The sequence below is a fragment of the Salvelinus sp. IW2-2015 genome, unplaced genomic scaffold (assembly GCF_002910315.2).
Source record: "Salvelinus sp. IW2-2015 unplaced genomic scaffold, ASM291031v2 Un_scaffold16384, whole genome shotgun sequence".
In the NCBI taxonomy this organism is placed as follows: domain Eukaryota; kingdom Metazoa; phylum Chordata; class Actinopteri; order Salmoniformes; family Salmonidae; genus Salvelinus; species Salvelinus sp. IW2-2015.
The window spans coordinates 200149-216138 of NW_019957562.1; the positions used below are offsets into that span (position 1 = coordinate 200149).

Here is a 15990-nt window from a genome sequence, read left to right on the forward strand (position 1 = left end):
TGAAAATCTGCTCCAGAGCGCTCAGGACCTCAGACTGGGGTGAAGGTTCACRTTCCAACAGGGCAAAGAGCAAAGACAACGCAGGAGTGGCTTTGGGACAAATCTCTGAATGAATGTCCTTGAGTGGCCCAGCCAGAGCCCGGACTTGAACCCAATCGAACATCTCTGGAGAGACCTGAAAATAGCTGTGCAGCGACGCTCCCCATCCAACCTGACAGAGCTTGAGAGGATCTGCAGAGAAGAATGGGAGAAACTCCACAAATACAGGTGTGCCAGGCATGTAGCGTCATACCAAAGAAGAATCGAGGCTGTAATCGCTGCCAAAGGTGCTTCAACAAAGTACTGAGTAAAGGGTAGGAATACTTATGTAAATGTACTATTGAAAAAAAATCTTCGTCATTATGGGGTATTGTGTTTTAATAACGTAACAAAATGTGGAAAAAGTCAAGAGGTCTGAATACATTCCGAATGCACTGTAAATAGCTAGTTAGTGATAACATTAGATGGCCACTAGATAAGCTGGCTAAGCTAGTGCCAACCATGTAGCTAGCTAACTAATGTCAGCTAGATCAACCAGTCAGCCCAGCATAGAAGCTCACGATTACCCACATCATAGTTTCTCTCCGTGGCGTGTTCGGTATTCATTGTTCTCTGTCACTGTGTGTTTAGTGTGTGTCTAAATGTCATTCTGTTTTAATGACAAGGCCTATAGGCACATCTGTCATGCAGTGAAACATCTCAGTAAGCTACTATAGTTTTTTTTTGTTGGTGTGTTTTTCTTTTTATTTACAACGTCTAGCAACACAACTGAGGCGAAGGAGAATGGGCTAGCCAAGAAAATAAAATAACTTTCAAATTGGAAGAGAAGGAGGATGAAGGGTAAATCCTAGCTTGGCAGGAAAAATATGATTGAGTTGACTATTGCAATTGAAATCTGCACTTTGATTATTTATTACTTACATGATTCTTACCTGAATACCTACCTTGATATTTAATTCCATGCTGAAATCTGTCTGATTTGCATACTAGTAACATGATTCATAGTGAAATTTCGATATTAATTGTTTGACATCACACTTGGTGTACATCTTTCTAGTACACATTCACCATCACATGTACTTGAAATTATGTTGTAAAATACATTTTTATTAATGCTATTGAAATTGAGAAATTATGCCAATGTCTCGGACCGTTTTACTAGGCATGGGCGGTATCCAGAATGCCATACAATACCTTCATAGCAACTTTGTGCCATATTGGGATTTCCGGTAATACCGGCACTGGACACAGGGGGCGCTATTTTCAAACCACACAGCCTCTGTAATCCGAAAGGTTAGCAATGCTAACAAGTACATGTAAAATCTCGTCGAGAATGCTAACGAGCGCATTGCGAATATTTTATACAGTCTCTGACCTAAACTATTTTCAGGACAGACATCCCAGCTCATAAAGTTAAACAAGTAACCAATTTTTTTTTGCTGCAAGCTCAAAACAAACATTAGACAGCAAGGCTGTCTTGCTTCATTTTAGATAAGTAGCTACTAAATTAGAAAACAAAATGCACAACTGCAGAGCATTTAACACATTTTAGACAGTCAACTTAATAGTTATAAGATATCTAGCTGGAAAACATTTAATTGTGAATTCCATACTGTAACTAGATCACCTGGCTGCAAAGCAGTGAGTGACTCACAAGGCTCTGGTGCGCTTGTAAACAAACACCACATGACTGGGGACTACCGGTAAAAGCTTCAAAATTAAAAATTGTGACGGGTGAAATGAAGAACGCAATCTTCTTTATCTCCTAACGCATTGCACATATTGACTGCAGGTATTTAGTATGAAACATGTATGCACTCACTACTGTAAGTCACTCMGGATAAAAATMAAATGTTTTTTTATACAAAAGTAGCTACAAATATTCAAGTTTAGAAATTGTTTTTGACAGTACTGGAAAACTATCCAGTGACTATTTCCAAATACCCCGGTATACTGCCCAAGCCTACCGTTTACCTTTTTTTTATGAAAGTGCGCACATTGATAGATATTAAGTCAACTTTGAATAAAACTGTACAGCCTACCTGCAATGAAATCTGCAAGATGATGCTGGCAGGCTTAAATAATAAATGCACTAAGTTGTTATTTTTGTTTGCTGTCACAATTTACCATAAGGTGTCCATTTTTTTTTACTAAACTACATTTGTAACGAGTACTTAAGTAGTTTTCTGACCGGATACTTTTTTACTCTTAAGTAGTTTCTTAAGAGGGCTACATTTACTTTTACTTGAGTAAATTACAATCTAAGTAACAGTACTTTGACTTAAGTACAGATCTTCCACTTACATTTAAGTCATTTAGCAGACGCTCTTATCCAGAGCGACTTACAAATTGGAAAGTTCATACATATTCATCCTGGTCCCCCCGTGGGGAATGAACCCACAACCCTGGCGTTGCAAGCGCCATGCTCTACCAACTGAGCCACACGGGACCGTCTTCTACCCACTTCTGGCACTGGAGGCAATGAGTTACAGTGGTTCAGTCCTACAAATGTGTGTGTGACTCAATTAGCATATGTACATTGAAAAATAAAGGAGGGAGTGACTCAGTGTGGAGAATGGGGTCAGGGGAATTGATCCTGGCCTGGGTCACGTTGAGGAGAGTGCAAGGTATTGAACGTCACAGATAGAAATGCCATGAATGGTGCTGACATGCCAAAGAGGCATGTCGATATCTGAACATTCCTCAAAATTATGCCCAGCCCTGGTTAGCACAGACAGTCAGCCAGAGTGTTGTGGTTGCCATGGCTACTTTCATATATGAATGCTCTCTCCAGCATAAGTTTGCACTGCAAGTTTGTCCTGTGTTGCCCCTTAATACATCCTTCCTTCCTCCATTTCTTTATCAAAGTATTAGAACAGCGACCCAGTCCAAGAGCCTGCTAGGATGAATTCCTTTGATCTGCTGGTAGTCTGATCCGCTTCACAACCAGGCTGCCATGGCTACCAGAGGGCTTTATTTCCCATTGGAAGCTCTGTATGCCGGACTTGAGTCTTGAGTTTCACCCATACTCTGGCTCTCAGAGGAAGACAAAAGAGGGGACAGAGGTGTTTTGGAGAGGACTAATGAACATAGTGGAGCGGTGAAGTATTCACTCAGCGTTGTCGTAAATGAGGGAAATTCACAGTTCGTCAAGTGTTCTCTTATGTTTGCATGGAATTCCCCTCTGCGTTCCACCTTAAAGTATTGACATGACGACTCAGATTTTCCTTGGAAAGGTTACTTCCTCTTTACAATACTAGGGTAGTATTTCTACACGCTCATTACTACACTCATGACCCTTCAGGTTTTCCAGCTCAGTGTTGGTACTGTAGTAGTTGTAGCTAAGGTCCTGTGTTCGTGGGTTGTGCTTAGGGCTGTTACTGTGACCATATTACCGCCACACCGGTGGTCACGAGTCATGATGGCAGTCAAATTCCACCTGACCATTTAGTTACAGTAATTAGGCTTCTCCAAGGTCTGATGCTGCGGATGGTCATTAGTAGCCAACAAACTTGCTAACTGACTGGAACTCAGCACTGTCCCGCCAATCGCTCTGACATCAATGCAAATGTTATCAAAAATCGAATCAAACTCTTCATACGAGCATCATGTTGCAGAACATTTCTATAGGCTATGCAATTGCATGAGAAAACAGGGATGGCCTATTAAAAATAGGAAGATCCCATCAGCTTTCTATAGGCTAGGTCTACAATATTTATTTCTCAACTTTCCTAATATTAAGCACATTGCTTCTCTTTATAACAGGTTGGTATGAAAATGAACCACAGGGATAGCGTCCTCCATTCACTATTTAAGTGCATAGATGACAATMTTTTTTCCCACCGCCCCTGTTTCGAGACATTCGCATGATAATGGTCCATTCTAAATCAAAACAAATTTCACACATATATTATTTAGTATATYCAAAGACAAGATTAAATCAAGAATAGTCTGATGGGTGACAATATTAGCCTCTCACCTGTGAATTGTGTATATTCCACTAGGAAATTTGAGGCATTATCAAGTGCTTGTCAAATTGTGAATGAGTGACTGATGAAGTGTGTACAGCCTGCGCAAAAAAACAAAGCAGAGCTCATGCCTTTTCATGCAACTTTTTTCAAATCATCATTAGAGTCTCATCATGCAGCCTTAGAATGTATTAAAAATCAAAACATATAGCCCAACATTTGTATCACAACTAAAGTTACACCTGTTTCTTTGTTAACTGCTCAACACAGAAGAGCTGCATGTGCGCACTCCCTCAAATCCTTCAAATCCATTTTATTTTATTCCGATATGTTCAATTGTATTCTTCATACTATATAATAATATAAAATAATGGCAAAGAATTCTAAGCAAATCTTTCCTGCTAAATTAACTAGTGTAGCCCACAGCCATATGGCATAGCCAGATCATGGCCTAACATCAAGACAACTCAGAGTATGCTATTCTGTTCTTCTGAAACAGACTACATTTTCCTCATATTATTTTTCTTTAGACTTGTCTAAAATAAATKATGTATTTATTGTGATGGATTTATTAGACTTAAAAAAAAAATTAGATGTTCACAAAGGTCTGCATCAGTGGCTTGTAGGTAATGCTTGGWAGCCAGGAGATGCTAAATGTGTTTGTTTGTTAGTTAACGGTCAATTACCGTGAGACCGGCAGTTACTTGCTTGGCAGTTATTTGCTTGACAATCACCGGTTTACAAAATTTCATGACTACCACAGTCCTAGTTCTGCTAATTTCATTTTTCTTTCCGTTTTGTTTCTGTAGTCCATGAGCAGAGAGGGAGTAGAGCCCCAGCAGTGGCAGTGAGTCCATGGGATGCACGGCCGACCTGTTCCACCTACTTCTCTCAGGCCTCCGGAAGCTGAATCCAGGGTGCCATTGAGAGGTGAGCGAGCTGGAGAACCCAATGTGCTTCTGATTTTCTATGTGCTTCGCTCAGTTGGTTCTCCTAGAAAGAGATGGCTTTCTGTCTTTCACATACTTTTTTTTTTGTCCTTTTACCTTGAAGTTACACTCTGTGGAAACATTCTCCATATTACTACCGAGATTTATTCTCTGTCACAATGTTACTTTAGAGCTCACAGCTGCTTTGTCTTCATGCTCTGTTTCTAAGGGCGCTCTCAGATAGAAGTCTTCTAGAAGTCACTGCAGCGTTTGGGCTATTGCGGCTCTACGTGAACCACGCTAAGACATTCTAAGGGTGTTGTGTTCTTATGATACTAATTGTTGCGGAATGCATTATGCCTGGTGGGCTTTCAGTAAAGTGTTACCAAGTCCGTGTGTAGTCAAGCAGTTTCGTCCTATACGTGTGGTTGTTGTTGGTGTCCTAATTCCAGCCGTGCGTGTGAAGTAACCATTTAAATCACTTAACCACACTAGCCTACTTCTCTAGCTACCCCACCTTAGTCTACACTGTCAGAGCATAAAACTGATTAAAACAAAACGTTTTCATAAATTGAGGTCAGATGGAGGATTCGCAGGTCACGGCMGAGGCTGAATGATGTCCCCACTTAACCTAACTGCTGTACCTCTTAAAATGGAGGCGTAACCCCTAATCTCGTTGGCACACCATACTGTAATCCAGAGTGCGAGTAAGTATGGTGTCTTCCAAGTGAATACTCTACAGATTAGTGTTGCACTGTATACCGAAACGTCTGTACTGTTTCGGAAACTAGTACAAGAAACTGTTCGGTACTAGAATTTCTGTTACTTTCGGGTACTTCTGTCAAATGTGTCTCGCGTCATATATGGATTGAGAGGGATCGAGTCTTGTCGAGTAATTTGTCTTTATCTTCTTAAGGGAGCAGTAGTAAGCTAGCCAGGCTGCTTGCGCATGCAGTTGACACAGCTCAAGCCATTTTTGACAAGCAAGCGAGAGGAGAGCGAAAACACACTGCGTGTTTCCAGCGAAAACATAATATACCACGTCCGTAGCTGGTTGACAAAACTGCTGCCAGAAGCAAACTATGGTAATATTTTGCTTACCGTAACAACTATGCTAAATGTGTTATAAAGCAGTGCAGTGCAAGGGAGGTTTAGTTGCYAAACATTTTTTATTTGTTTTTTACACGTGACTTTTTGCATTGTAACATTATTCTACTACCAACTAAATTCAAATTCCTTTTTGGTGACAATGACATGAACATTCAGCATGACATTCATGTGAGTATTATAGTATGATTACAACCCAAAAGTAATTAATCTGTGACAGCAATATATTTAAACTACTTCAAGTTTGTCTGGGCTTGCTAGCAGTCACCACTAGCCAGCCAGCAGCCCTGGGTCATGGCTAGAAGGGATCCAGCTTTTGTCAAATTAACGTCAAAAGTAGAATTTCTTTGTATTTTAGGTACAATTCCTAACCTTAACCTAATTTTCCTAACCTGCTGCGTTAGTTCTCCTAACCTGCTACGAATAGTCAAATCTGACGTTAACTTGACAAAAGCTGCCATGGCCGCAGCCCTGGGTGGAGCATTGCACCCTGGGAGTTGAAATGTACTCTGGGAAAAGTAGTATGCTSTGTCAAATTTATTGGATTTCTATGTTGTGTAGACTATTGCAATATAGAAGCTTAGAAAATTAACTTTAAAGTGGTTTTCTTTGTTATTTTGGAACTAAATGATTAATTTAATATATTACATTATTTAGCTGTAATGAATCATAACCCAAGAACGCCAAGGTAACCTGCCTAAATGACTACCACCCCGTAGCACTCACGTCTGTAGCCATGAAGTGCTTTGAAAGGCTGGTCATGGCTCACATCAACACCATCATCCCAGAAACGCTAGACCCACTACAATTCGCATACCGCCCCAATAGATCCACAGATGACTCAAACTCCATTGCAATTCACACTGCCCTTTCCCACCTGGACAAAAGGAACAGCTACGTGAGAATGCTGTTCGTTGACTACAGCTCAGCTTTCAACACCATAGTGCCCTCAAAGATCATCACTAAGCTAAGGACACTGGGACTAAACACCTCCCTCTGTAACTGMATCCTGGACTTCCTGATGGGCTGCCCCCAGGTGGTTAAGGGTAGGCAATAACATCTGCCATGCTGATCCTCATCACAGGGGCCCCTCAGGGGTGCATGCTTAGTCCCCTCCTGTACTCCTTTAACCACAACTGCGTGGCCACGCACGACTCAAACACCATCAAGTTTGCCYACGACACAACGMTGGTAGGCCTGATCAGCGACAGTGATGAGACCGCCTACAGAGAGGAGGTCAGAGACCTGGCAGTGTGGTGCCAGGGCAACAACCTCTCCCTCAACTTGAGCAAGACAAAAGAGCTGATTGTGGACTACAGGAAAAGGGGGGCCGAACACGCCCCCATTCACATCGACAGGGCTGTAGTGGAGCGGGTCGAGAGCTTCCAGAGAGTAGTGCGTACGGCACAGTACATCACTGGGGCCAAGCTTCCTGCTATCCAGGACCTCTATACCAGGCGGTGTCAGAGGAAAGCGTCGAGGAAGGCCCCACCCTAGTCATAGACTGCTCTTTCTGCTACCGCACAGCAAGCGGTACCGGAGCGCCAAGTCTAGGTCCAAAATGCTCCTTAACAGCTTCTACCCGCAGCCATTAGACTGCTAAACAGTTAATCAAATGGCTACCCGGACAATTTATATTGACCCTCTTTTTTTTAAGCTGCTGTTACTTACTGTTTTATCTATGCATTGTCACTTTACCCCTACATACATGTACATATTGCCTCAATTACCGCGACTAACATGTACCACCGCTCATTGACCTGGTACCAGTACCCCCTGTATATATTGTTATTGTGTTTCCTTTTTTTGCTAATATTTTCTTACTTTAAAAAAAAAATCTGCATTATTGGCTAGGTCTACACTTGTTGTTTTCTGCGCATGTGACAAATAAAATTTGATTTGATTTTGATTTAGGTCTAATGAATGTCATATGACCCAATATTATGGTTATAGTTTGAATTAACCCTGATATGTATCAAATTACATTTGAAAACAATTTAGATTTAATTGTACAATGATTTTGTACGCTCCAAGTCTCATGGTTTTGCATTTAAAAAATGTTTCTGTTATTTAATATGGTGTTTTAGTTTTTGAAAGAAATAGAAAATATTTTAGTAGTTATCAAAATGCTTACTTGTAGGTTCCTTCTCGACAGTACAATAAGAAATAATACAAGATAAGAATATGAACATAAAATAAATGGCTCCATAGAATAAACATTTTAGCGTAAGTATAATACAGAAAGGCACAATTTATAGTACAATATTTACACATATCAGAGAAAGGGGAGGATTGTTTAAATTCTACATTATTAGTAATAGTAAATAACAGTCTGGTAGGAGCAATTGTGGTGTGTGGATGTGTGCTAAGGTCCAGAGAGTCATTGCAGGTGGTCTGTCCAGTTCAAGTTTTCAGCAGTCTGATAGCTTGTAGATACCAACAGGCTCAGAGAAAGTTMCTATCAGACCTAATGCTCACATGCAATTACCCAACGGTAAGTGAGAGAACAGCTCGTGGCTGGGTTGTGTGGGGTCCTTGATGATGCTGCGGGACTTCCTCAGGCACTGTTTCAAGTAGATGTCCTGGAGAGTGGGAACACGGCCCCAGTGATGTACTGGGCCGGATGTAGCAATTCCCGAACATAGCAATTCTCATACCAGGCTCGGATGCAACCGGTTCAGGARGCTCTCAATGGTGCAGCGGTAGTATTTGGAGAGGACCCGGGGTGGAATGGCGAATTTTTTTATCCYCCTTAGGAAGTAGAGACGCATTTGCGCCCTATTGACAAAAGTGGTGGTGTTTTTAGTCCATGACAAGTCCTCGGTGATGTGGATGCAGAGGAACTTAAAACTGCGGACTCTCTACTGCAGTCCCGTTGATGTGGATCGGGGCCTGGCTTGATGTGGATTCTGCTTCCTGAAGTCAAATCAACTCCTTTTGTTTTTCTGACGTTGAGGGAGAGGTTGTCCTGGCAACATTGCCAGTTCACTTAACTCCTTCCTCACTATAGGCTGACTTGTCGATGTTGGTTATCAGGCCTACAACCGTGGTGTCGTCAGCAAACTTGATGGAGTTGGTGTTGTGCGAAGCCATGCAGTTGTGGGTGAACAGGGAGTACAGCAGAGGGCCGAGGACACACCTCTGAGGGGCCCCTGTGCTATTAGAGCTCTTACTAGGAATAGTGATTTACTGATTTTTATATCCACAAAGGCAACTCCGGTTAATGCCAATGTCTTTTTCTTGTCAACTTCAGTGGAAACCAAATAATGGAAGTGCCAAGCGGTAAACATCTGGGTGGGTTTATTTGTTGAAGCATTTGGGATTATTGTATTTTGATGGTACTAGCCTTGGAATCACAACTGAATCATGCTACATTAACATTCACTAGTTTTTAATTTCGAAGCTAAGTAATTGGTGCCATAGAGAGGGATTTTTGGGAGAGGGTTGTGTGAGGCAGTTATAGCGCCAGCTCCCGCAGGGAGTGATATCCCCGTGAAGCGAAAGCAGACCATACACTGATGGATGGCCTAGCTTTCTGTTCGCCACAGACATGAGCCCTTTTTATGAAAATATAATAGGGGAACAGCCAGACGGGTACACTGAGATGGCAGGTCTCTCATTGATGGATGAGCACTACCAGCATCAACTTTAAATATAGATCAGCAAGGGATTTGGGGATGACTAAATGTTTTGGTTTGTCCTAGGTAATACCCTAATGTCCCAAGTACAGACTGGGGGATTTGAACTGTGAAGGAAGTCATGCTGGAAGTGTTTGTTTAACCGGTTGGATCTCTTCATGCCTCCTTACACTCCAGGATATAGCCTAGCTATCTCAATAGCGTAAAGTGGCATCCTCTCCGCGATTTACTTTCCTTCATCCAAAGGGGGGGGGGGAATAAACTGGTGAAAATAATTACTTGGTAGTCATCCACCATATTGCTTTCACCTCTGTAAAACCTCTAAATCAGCAGTGACCCTTCAAAGGGCTGAGTCATGTTAGGTTGTCCTCCCCTCCCTCCTCCCCACTGGCCCATAAAGAGGCTGCTGTGTTAATGGTGGCAGCGGTGGAATCTGGGATGATTTGCTGCTATAGGCACTTTCTCTGTCTGCTGGTGGCCTTGGATGGGTGGGCGACTGGGCCCATGATTGATTGTCACCCAGTCTGGACACTCGGGGGGGGTTCTCGTTGTCCACTCTCCTGCAGACAACTTTAGAGCTCTTTTATAGTATCGGATTGTACCAATCACCGGGGTCACGTTCAGTGGCGTAGCGCAGTTTTGTGACCCCCCCCCCCAGCAAGATCCGAGCCATGAGGCTAAGAGAAAATGTTGCTGTTTTTCCTGCTAGAGATAATTTCCTGCTATTTTATAGAGTTTGTCATGAGTTAAGGGAAACGTTTTAAAGCAAATTTTCTGCAATAATAAAAAAAATGACATTCATGGCTTATGACGTGTTTATACTGTGCCTTCAGAAAGTATTAACACCCCTTGAATTTTTCCACATTTTGTTGTGTTACAGCCTGAATATAAAATGGATAAAATTMAYATTTTGTAACTGGCCTACACACAATACCCCATCATGTCCAAGTGGAATAATGTTTTTAGAATTTTTTACAAATTCATTCAAAATGAAAAGCTGAAATGTCTTGAGTCAATAATACGTATTCAACCCCTTTGTTATGGCAAGCCTAAATAAGTTTTAAACACATTTAAAAGCAGACATTTGAATATCCCTTTGATCATGGTGAAGTTATTAATTACACGTTGGATGGTGTATCAATACAACCAGTCACTACAAAGATACATGGGTCCTTCCTAACTCAGTTGCTGGAGAGGAAGGAAACCGCCCAGGGATTTCACCATGAGGCCATTGGTGACTTTAAAACAGAGTTTAATGGTTGTGATATGAGAACTGAGGAGGGATCAACAACATTGTAGTTACTCCACAATACTAACCTAAATGGTAGAGTAAAAAGAATGAAGCCTGTACAGAATACAAATATTCCAAAACATGCATCCTGTTTGCAATAAGGCACTGAAGTAAAACTGTAAAAATAAACTTTATGACCTGAATACAAAGCATTCTGTTTGGGGCAAACGCAACACATCACTGAGTACCACCCTTCATATTTTCAAGCATGGTGATGGCTGCATCATATTATGGGTATGCTTGTCATCAGCAAGGACTATGGAGTTTTTAGGATAAAAAAACAGAATAGAGCTAACCCCAGGAAAAATCCTAGAGGAAAACCTGGTGGGCTGTGGGTGGGGTGGGGGGGGGGCTACGCCAGTGGTCACCTTGCTGCACACCCCTATCTCACCCTCACTTTGGTGTCCCTCAAGGTGAGTGGAGAGGTCTACCTTTTCAACCCCTTGCTGTATGAAGGACACAAGCAGAACACTGGGCAGTGTGACCCACTTGTAGGCCCTTAGAAATTGTGTGTGCTGTAGCCTACTTCTCTAGTAACTACCTTACTTTAGTCTACTCTGTCACACGGCTTAAAACTGATTGAAACACTGTTTTTTTCATTGATTGTGGCCAGATGGAGGATTTGCAGGTCAGTGCTGAGGCTGGGTGGCATGTCTGTTTGGAGTATAGTATAACTCCTCTGGAAACAGGCAGGCTGGAAACCGGGACTGTCTGGGTGTCAGAGGGTGTTTGGATTCTAGAATTTCACTGTCTGTCGAGGTTTCATTAGGCGACTGTAACACACTCAGCGACTGATTTGAAGTGGGACCCTGCWATGAACTATATAGGGTTCTGTTGCTTGGTTGTGGCATGTTCCCCTCCCCCTTAGCACTAGACAGATATTTATCTTTTGAGGTGAACAGACCGTATATCTTTTACACATGCATGCATGGGCACACACAGATACGGCCAGTTATCTGACTAGTTAGGAAAGTATGTCTGCAGCAACATCAAGGGAGCCATAAAAATGACCCTATATCAGCATGCTGGCCCAGTTTCTTTCTCTCCCTCTTTAGACAGACTGGAGGATGGCAGAATTCCCATACGACTGGCCACTCTCTCTCTCTCTCTCTCTCTCTCTCTCTCTCTCTCTCTCGCTCTCTCTTTTCCTATTTTTACTGCCTGACAAAGGCAGAGAGGCACACTATGCTGTGTGGAGCCTATTTGGTCAAAGCCGCACAGGAGAGAGAAGTGGAGAGAGAGTGAGCGCCAGCCAGGGAGAGAGAAAAGAGAGGAGGTGGGCGTGGGGGAGTTTGTGTGAGAGAGAGGGAGAAGGAGGGGTAGAGAAGGAGGGACCGGAAAGTCCATTCACATTGGTGGCATTTGGCCTGAGCAATGAGCCGCGTTTGGACTCGGAGAGAAGTTTCCCCCGGGAGAAGAGAGTAGAGAGACCGACACAGAGCTACGGGAGGATTGGAACAAATTGAGTGGATATAGCTCTTCTGGGAGCTGAACGACTTTGAAGTGGACGAGAGGAGGCCCAGTGCAGAGGCAGCTATGCGGGGGTCAGCTTGGGGTACGTGAGTAGTAACTCTGTGCTGGGGAACTTTTTGGGGCTTTGAATAGGGCACTGGGGAAAAGGAAGTTTAATGGAAAATAGAAACAGGCGAGATGGTTTCCACCAGAAACTGTAAACTGTAGAACATTTGTAGACCGTGTGAGCCATGAGGGTTAACTGTTACCCTTGATGCAAGGTGGTGTAATTAACCTCTCCTGGAGTTGAATGGTTTTTATCTATTCGTTTTTTGTTTAGTCACACCTACATTTAGTTTAATGCACTTATTTGAAGTCCTTTGGGATAAGCGAGTCTGCTAAATTAGAAAAAATAATGGGATGGAAGTGATCAATCCAATGACCAGAGTCATCTAAAATGGGATAGTAGCCATAGTAGCAATGTCCGATCTATACTATAGATCAGTGGTTCCCTATCCTGGTCCTGGGGACCCAAATGGTTGCATTTCGGTTTTTGCCCTAGCACTACACACCTGATTCAAATCATCAAAGCCTTTTGATGAGTTGATCATTTGAATCAGCTGTGTAGTGCTAGCGCAAAAACAAAAATGCACCCCTTTGGGTATCAGGACCAGGATAGGGAACCAGTGCTATATATGACTGTAGCGTGGGAGAGCGCTCTCTCTCTCTGCTCACTGAAAACAAAAACAAAGACCGTGACAGGGAGAGAAAAGTTCTCCCAGGAATGTGTGTGTGTGCGTGCGCGCGCATACATGGGAGAAGAGGCCTCTCTTCCTCACTGGTCTCATCCTTGGCCATGCTCCCTTAATTTGTTAGGCCACAAAATGGAGAGAATGCCATTCAGTATGAGTGTAGGACAGACCTCATTATCCATAGAAGCATTACGACAGTCAGTATCACGATGACAACCTAACAATGTGGGATTTAGCATACCTGACTGGGGCTGAGAAAAAAACGGGTCAATTGTCTTGGAAAGGTAGGTTGTCTGTTGGACCAAAGTAGCAATGTCACATTTTTTCCCTCCGTGGTCTATGTTGGACACTGAATCGAGAAGGAAAGGGGAGGGAGATGAAGAAGAGGAGGGAAAGAGCGAGGGAGAGAGGATTAGATTAGGAGGGAGATGGAAAGTGGAGGGGATTTCCAGACTGTTTGTTCCCAGCTGCTCATGCATACGCTCTTGCTCTTCATTATCTCACTTTRTCTCTTTTTCTCTCTTCCTCTCCCTCTACTCTCTTGTTCTAAATCAGAGGCGCTGCTCTCCGTACCTGAATCCAAAACCAGACAGTAAAACAGAGCAGACTTTTTCTGACACATCCCCTCATGTGCACTGTATTTTTACACCGAAACCCCTCTGGCTGTGTGTGTGTGTCCAACTGACTCACAAAGAGGGATTTACTGCGTCCTCTTGGTTTGTATCAAAGCATGTTTGTGTGACGTTGTATACTAGCCAAGCAGGGTCTGCTGCACCTATATGTTTGTGTCCATGCATTTCTGTGTGTAACACCCATAAATGCAAAGCTTTCATGTTTGGTCTGCCCCTGTGCTTAGTGTGGACCATGCCTATACAGCAGATTTCACAGCAGATTTGTCATTCAAACACTTGATTTACATGAAGTGAATAAGCTAAATGAATGTGCTGCTCTGCTGGGTTAAGGCCTGTATCTATCAGTCCAGTAGTCTACAACCCCCCTCCCTGCATCTATCAGTCCAGTAGTCTACAACCCCCCTCCCTGCATCTATCAGTCCAGTAGTCTACAACCCCCCTCCCTGCATCTATCAGTCCAGGGTTTATAGACTACTGGACCTGATAGATGCAGGGGTTATAGACTACTGGACTGATAGATGCAGGGAGTATAGACTACTGGACTGATAGATGCAGGGAGTTATAGACTACTGGACTGAAGATGCAGAGTGGACTACTCGATGATAGATGCAGGAGGTGTTATAGACTACTGGACTGATAGAAATTGCAGAGGGGGGTTATAGACTACTGGACTGATAGATGCAGGAGGGGGTTATAGACTACTGGACTGATAGATGCAGGGGGGGGTTATAGACTACTGGACAGATAGATGCAGGAGGCGGTATTAGACTACTGGACTGTAGATGCAGGGAGTTATAGACTACTGGACTGATAGATGCAGGGGGGTTATAGACTACTGGACTGATAGATGCAGGGTTATAGACTACTGGACTGATAGATGCAGGAGTTAAGACTACTGGACTGATAGATGCAGGGGTTATAGACTACTGGACTGATAGATGCAGGGGGGTTATAACTATGGACTGATAATGCAGGGGGTTATAGACTACTGACTGATAGATGCGGGGGGTTATAGACTACTGGACTGATGAGTGCAGGAGGGGTTTTATAGACTACTGGACTGATAGATGCAGGTGGGTTATAGACTACTGGACTGATAGATGCAGGAGGGGTTATAGACTACTGGACTATAGATGCAGGAGGGGGTTATAGACTACTGGACTTGATAGATGCAGGAGGGGTTTAAGACTACTGGACTGATAAATGCAGGGGGGGTATAGACTACTTGACTGATAGATGCAGGGGGGTTATAGACTACTGGACTGATAGATGCAGGGGGGGTTATAGACACTGGACTGATAGATGCAGTGGCGGTAATAGACTACTGGACTGATAGATGCAGGGGGGTTATAGACTACTGGACTGATAGATGCAGGGGTATAGACTACTGGACTGATAGATGCAGGGGGGTTATAGACTACTGGACTGATAGATGCAGGAGGGCTATAGACTACTGGACTGATAGATCAGGGGGTTAGACTACTGGACTGATAGATGCAGGAGGGGTTATAGACTACTGGACTGATAGATGCAGGGGCGGTTATAGACTACTGGACTGATAGATGCAGAGGGGGTATAGACTATCTGGACTGATAGATGCAGGGAGCGGGTTATAGACTACTGGACTGATAGATTGCAGGAGGGGTTATAGACTACTGACTGATAGATGCAGGGCGGGTTATAGACTACTGGACTGATAGATCATAGATGCGAGGGGTTATTAGACTACTGACTGATAGATGCAGGGTTATAGACTACTGGACTGATAGATTGCAGGAGGGGTTATAGACTACTGACTGAAGATGCAGGGGCGGTTATAGACTACTGGACTGATAGATGCAGGGGGCGGTTTAGACTACTGACTATAGAGCAGGGTTATAGACTACTGGACTGAAGATCTGCAGGCGGGTATAGCTACTGACTATAGATGCAGGGGGGTTATAGACTACTGGACTGAATAGATGCAGGGGCGGAATAGACTACTGGACTGATAGATGCAGGGGGGGTTATATACTACTGACTGATAGATGCAGGGGGGGTTATAGACTACTGGACTGATAATGCAGGGGGGGTTATAGACTACTGGACTGATAGATGCAGGGGTTATAGACTACTGGACTATAGATGCAGGGGGGTTATAGACTACTGGACTGATAGATGCAGGAGGGCGGTTATAGACTAC

General features: G+C 43.3%; 1 protein-coding gene across 2 annotated transcripts in view; it reads left to right on the top strand.

Annotated features, from left to right (window-relative positions):
- Nucleotides 1-15990, top strand: part of LOC112080581 (leucine zipper putative tumor suppressor 2 homolog) — a 45045-nt gene that overhangs the window by 17547 nt on the left and 11508 nt on the right. The window contains exon 2 of one of the 2 annotated variants that reach the window (XM_024146383.2): nucleotides 4817-4937. The gene's annotated coding sequence lies outside the window, so the exon portion shown is untranslated. Of the gene's footprint in view, nucleotides 1-4816; nucleotides 4938-12189; nucleotides 12528-15990 lie in introns of those variants that run through there. The other variant, XM_024146384.2, reaches the window with a different exon arrangement.